We start from the raw sequence: 6,000 nt of genomic DNA on the forward strand, positions 1-6,000 counted from the left end.
GAATTGTCCCGGGAGACACTGGCTCGGCCCTTCACTGCTTTGCCATATTCTACAGTGCTACCATCATAGCTAATGAAGGACACCCACTCAAGACTTAGACCGGGTGCCTGACGGTACCAATAGACATGATAATCTTTAAAGCTGATTCCGGATCCCTGGCAGGAGAGATGCACGGAGTCTCCAGGTGCTCGCAGACCTCCACCAGACTCCACCAGCTTCAATTCAGCCCAAACGCCTGAAGAAAGAGATCACAGTGAGCAGGGATGCGTGTGCCCACGGATGGAAGATCCTTTCCAGAAGCTACAGCAACTCGAGCCCAGCACAGACAGAAACGCCAACGTGCTTGCTCCACACAAAGCCCCTGGCTAGGGGCACTGCCCCGACTGCCCTCCTAGAGACTCAGACGGGGCTGCTCCCAAAGCCTCCCCGACCCCGACAGCCTCCCTCTCCCGCACACACCGGACACGGCCCCCTACCAATCTGCCCTCCCCGCCCGCCGCTCACCTGCCGGCCCCAAGGCCAAGGCCAAGGCCAGCAGCCGCGGCCCCAGCCCGCCCGCCATCGGGCCCTGCCGCGCCCGGCGGGAGGCGGACAGCAGCAGAGCGGGGCCAAGCTCGGGCCGCTCCTGCCCGCACCACAAGTCGGGCCCTCGCCGGGGCAGCGCCCACCGCTCCGCCCGCCCACGCCCGGCCCACACCGCCCCCCGCGGGGCCGCGGCCCCTTCGGCGGACGAGGAGGCGGCCGCGGGGCGGGGCGCGGGGCAGCTCGGCGGGCAGCGGAGGAGCGCGGCGCCCCGGCACGAGCCTGGTGTTTCCCTCGGACGACCCGAGCAGCCTGGATGCACAAAACCGAGTGGCCTCCATGAAGAAATCCACCTGCAAGCCGCAATCCCCTGCTCCGCTGCAGAACAGGAGTGCCTCAGAACTGATCACCTGGCGAGACACATGATAAATCATCTCTAACTCACTCAGCCTCATTGACCTCCCGGGAAACTAGTGCTTCTTCCACAGCAAATAAATTCAGCAGTTCATCTCTTCTGCACAAGAAAATAGTCCCATTTAGGATCAGGGGGAAAAGCTGTCCAGTGTTTAACCATGGAATCATAGAAACATGGAGAACAACACCTCCTTGCTGCAACCTTCTCTCAGATAGCTGCAGAGAATGATCAGGTCTCCCCTCAGCCTGCTTTTCTCTACACTAAAAAAAAACAGTTCCCTCAGCTGCTGATGAGAACACTTGCTTTCTAGTCCCCTCACCAGCTTTGTTGCTCTTTGCACATATGCAAGCAACTCAATATCCTTCTGTGGTCGTTTTACTTGGGTGGACAGCCGAGTTCCCCCACAGCTGCTCTCTCACTCCCCCTCCTCAAAGAAAAAGGGGGAGAAAAAACAATACAAAGGCCTCAAGGTTTGACATAAGGATAATTTAATTAAAGGCAAAAATAAGAAGGGGAAAAAAAAAAAAGGCAAAGGCTGCACGGAAGCACAGAGAGAGAAAAGCAGTTACCCTCTACTTCCCATCAACGAGCAACATTCAGCCACATCCTGGGAAGCAGGGCCTCAATACACATAGTGGTTGTGTGGGAGAACACACCCTTCCACAACGAGGCCCCCCACCTCTCCTTCACCTTTCCCACATTTATTGCTCAGAGTGACATCATATGGCATGGAATAGACCTTTTGTCGATTTAGGTCAGCTGCCCCAGTGATGTCCCCTCCCCATCACTTACACACCCCCAGTCTGCTGGCTCTTGGGGGGTTGCAGGAGGACCTGATGCTGTGCCAGTATTGGGCAACAATAAACGAAACACTGCTGTGACACCAGTGACCTTCTACCTACAAGTGCAGGGCACAGTACTGTATGGGCTGCTGCAGGGAGAGATAGCATGCCAGCCAGACCCAGCACACCTCTTTGTAGTGAGGGGACCAAAATGAACCCAATGTCAGAGATGTGTTGTCACCAGAGCCACATACCAAAGGACCATTACTTCCCAACTCCTGATGGCCTCACTGTTTCTGATGAGATTGGCCTTCTTGACCGCAGGGGCACACCACTGGCCCATGTTCATCTGGCTGTCAAACAAAACCTTCAGGACCTCCTTGGCCAAGACACTTTCCATTCACTCTTCCACAAGCCTGAACGGGATTGTTACATCCATCAATCCCACAGAACGGGGATGTTAGGACCCAAGAGCAGCACTAGGCACTTCCTTTCATGAGGAAGCCTGTGCAGCCCTTCTTGCTGCACTCCAGCTGACCTGGCCTTTTGCCCCTGACACTGCTGTTGATCCCATGTGCCCCGACGGGCAAAGTGGGAAAGGGCTGAGCTGAAGGCAGTTCTTTGCCCTCTTCAGCATGTGAATATGGTTCTGCTGCTCCTCCTGGTTCTCTGTGGCAGCAATACATGTAGGAAAGGTGAGGGGCCCTGGCAGCAGGTTTGTGTTAAAGCTCAGCTGGATTTCCTGTCCCTGTGCGAACTGCACAGAAGTAGTGAGCAGAGTCCTGGGGTACCAGGGAGCTCAGGGACAGAGAAGACTTGGACTGGGAATTGTCCCGGGAGACAATGGCTCGGCCCTCCACTGCTTTGCCATATTTTGTTATTCTACCCTGATAGTTGATGTAGGACATCCACTCTAGACTGCCACCGGGTGCCTGACGGTACCACAAGACATGATAACTTCCAAAGGTGAATCCAGATCCCTGGCAGGAGAGATGCACGGAGTCTCCAGGTGCTCGCAGACCTCCACCAGACTCCACCAGACTCAACTGAGTCCAAACGCCTGCAGAAGGAGAGCACAGGGAGTGGGGCAGTGTGTGCCCATGGACAGGAAGGATGCTTTCTAGAAGCTCCTGCGACTACAGCACAGCACAGACTGAGTGACCAACCCCGTTGTTCCCTAGAAAGCCCGTGTCTAGGGGCACTGCCCTGACTGCCCTGCTCGGGACTCAGACGGGGATGTTCCAAAGCCTCCCCGACCGCGACAGCCTCCCTCTCCCGCACACACCGGACACGGCCCCGGCCCCAGACCCACTGCCCTCCCTGCCTGCCGCTCACCTGCCGGCCCCAAGGCCAAGGCCAAGGCCAGCAGCCGCGGCCCCAGCCCGCCCGCCATAGGGCCCTGCCGCGCCCGGCGGGAGGCGGACAGCAGCAGAGCGGGGCCAAGCTCGGGCCGCTCCTGCCCGCACCACAAGTCGGGCCCTCGCCGGGGCAGCGCCCACCGCTCCGCCCGCCCACGCCCGGCCCACACCGCCCCCCGCGGGGCCGCGGCCCCTTCGGCGGACGAGGAGGCGGCCGCGGGGCGGGGCGCGGGGCAGCTCGGCGGGCAGCGGAGGAGCGCGGCGCCCCGGCAGCCGGAGGCAGGGAGGGAGCCTCCTGGTCCTGGCCTCACCGTCAGCTGCCCGGTGGGCCAACAACCCACACCTCAGGATGGATTCCACTGAGGCTAGCTAGCAGAAAAGTCACAATTCAACCTGGTCTGTCTCACATATTTTGAGTGCATTCTGGGAGAAAGTGACATTGGAGGGTTGCCTCATGCACGTGTCTTATTTGGAGTAAGGTCTTAAAAAATGCATAAATTGTAAATATCTCTCCAGAAGCTGTATAGAAATAAAAAATAAATTAAAAAAAAAACAAAACAAAACACAACAACAACAGCAACAAAACCAACAAAACCACTCATTTCTTTCTTTCCTTCTTTTAATGAATGCTCTCCAACAATTACAACATCATTTTGTTATCACCATAATTTTCATCATAGGTCCAAAACACACCTCCCTACCCGATTATTGGATGGAAAAATAACTCTATCCTGGCCAAAACCAGGATATGGCTGACTTGTAATGAGGGATTGCTTGAGTAGTCACACAGTCTGAAAGAATCCCTGGACACCCCTCTACTGGTGCATCACACAGGAATTTGGACCTGTGTGCCTGCTGGTATCATGAGATGCTATAGTCATTCACAATCAGCCTGCATCCCCAGATGGTGACATGCATGGAAATCACAGAACTGTAGAATCATTAAGACTAGAAAAGACCTGTAAGATCATCAAGTCCAACCATCAACCTTACCTAACAAATCCTGTCATGCATAGGATAAAAAATAACATACCACTGAGTGTCCATCTCGCCTCCCACAGGCCTGTAACCTTTTCCGTTGGAGAAGGAGGTGGGCAGGGAGCAGTGGAGAGGAGTGTGTCACACCAGCAGCCACAGGCTTCTAGCCTGGCTGCCTTACGCTGCCCCAGTCTCACACAGCATGGAAAAACGTTCCTACTGAGGGGATGGCAGACCTCCTGAGGAGGGCTTTAAACTATAAAGAAGGGGGAAAAGGAGAGAATAACCAGAAGCCCTGTGAGGGAGTGACTGATGCAGCCGCTGAGCAGAAGGCATGGGGTGATGTGATAGGGAGGATTCACAAAATCATCAAAATGGGGCTTAAGCAGGACAAGCACTTCCCTAGTCCTGATGGCCACACTGTTTCTGATGCAGGTCAGGATGCCATTGGCCTTCTTGGCCATGGGACACACTGCTGGCTCGTGTTCAGCTGGCTGTCAAACAAAACCCTCAGGTCCTCCTTTTCTGTCAGGACACTTTCTATCCACTCTTCCCCAAGCCTGAATGGGATTGTTACATCCATCAATCCCACAGAACGGGGATGTTAGGATCCAAGAGTAGCACTAGGCACTTCCTCTCATGAACAAGCCTGTGCAGCCCTTCTTGCTGCACTCCAGCTGACCTGGCCATTTGCCCCTGACACTGCTGTTGATCCCAAGTGTCCTAACAGGCAAAGTGGGAAAGGGCTGAGCTGAAGGCATTCTCTGCCCTCTTCCGCAGCACAATATGGTTTTGCTTCTCCTCCTGGTTCTCTGTGGCAGCAATACATGTAGAAAAGGGAAGGGACCCTGGGAGCAGGTTTGTGTTAAAGCTCAGCTGGGTTTCCTGTCCCTGTGCGAACTGCACAGAAGTAGTGAGCAGAGTCCTTGGGTACTAAGGCACGCAGGGAAAGAGAAGACTTGGACTGGGAATTGTCCCGGGAGACACTGGCTCGGCCCTCCACTGCTTTGCCATATGTTTTTATTCCACCCTGATAGTTGATGTAGGACATCCACTCTAGACTGCCACCGGGTGCCTGACGGTACCACAAGACAAGATAACTTCCAAAGGGGAATCCAGATCCCTGGCAGGAGAGATGCACGGAGTCTCCAGGTGCTCGCAGACCTCCGCCAGACACCATCAACCTCCACTGTGCCCACACGCCTGTATGAGAGCACACGGAGTGAGGCAGTGAGAACACAGAAAGAAGAGGATGCTAACCAGAAGGCCTACCAACCCCAGACCAGCACAGCCTCAGCCGCTAACCCCTTTATTCTTGAGAAAGCCACTCACCAGGTGCACTGCCCCGACTGCCCTGCTCGGGACTCAGACGGGGCTGCTCCCAAAGCCTCCCCGACCCCGACAGCCTCCCTCTCCCGCACACACCGGACACGGCCCCCTACCAATCTGCCCTCCCCGCCCGCCGCTCACCTGCCGGCCCCAAGGCCAAGGCCAAGGCCAGCAGCCGCGGCCCCAGCCCGCCCGCCATCGGGCCCTGCCGCGCCCGGCGGGAGGCGGACAGCAGCAGAGCGGGGCCAAGCTCGGGCCGCTCCTGCCCGCACCACAAGTCGGGCCCTCGCCGGGGCAGCGCCCACCGCTCCGCCCGCCCACGCCCGGCCCACACCGCCCCCCGCGGGGCCGCGGCCCCTTCGGCGGAGGAGGAGGCGGCCGCGGGGCGGGGCGCGGGGCAGCTCGGCGGGCAGCGGAGGAGCGCGGCGCCCCGGCAGCCGGAGGCAGGGAGGGAGCCTCCTGGCCCTGCCCTCCCGGCGCTGCCCCGGCCTCGAGCCCCGCGCAGCCCGGCAGGAGGGACCCGGTAGTGCCACGCCGGAGCCACACGGAAAACTGCTCGGCCGCTTGCTGCTTGCTGTGCCCACGGGAGCCACCAGTGAGAGCCTCATCTCTGCCC

The sequence above is a fragment of the Anas platyrhynchos genome, chromosome 28, assembly GCF_047663525.1.
Source record: "Anas platyrhynchos isolate ZD024472 breed Pekin duck chromosome 28, IASCAAS_PekinDuck_T2T, whole genome shotgun sequence".
Taxonomy (NCBI): Eukaryota; Metazoa; Chordata; class Aves; order Anseriformes; family Anatidae; genus Anas; species Anas platyrhynchos.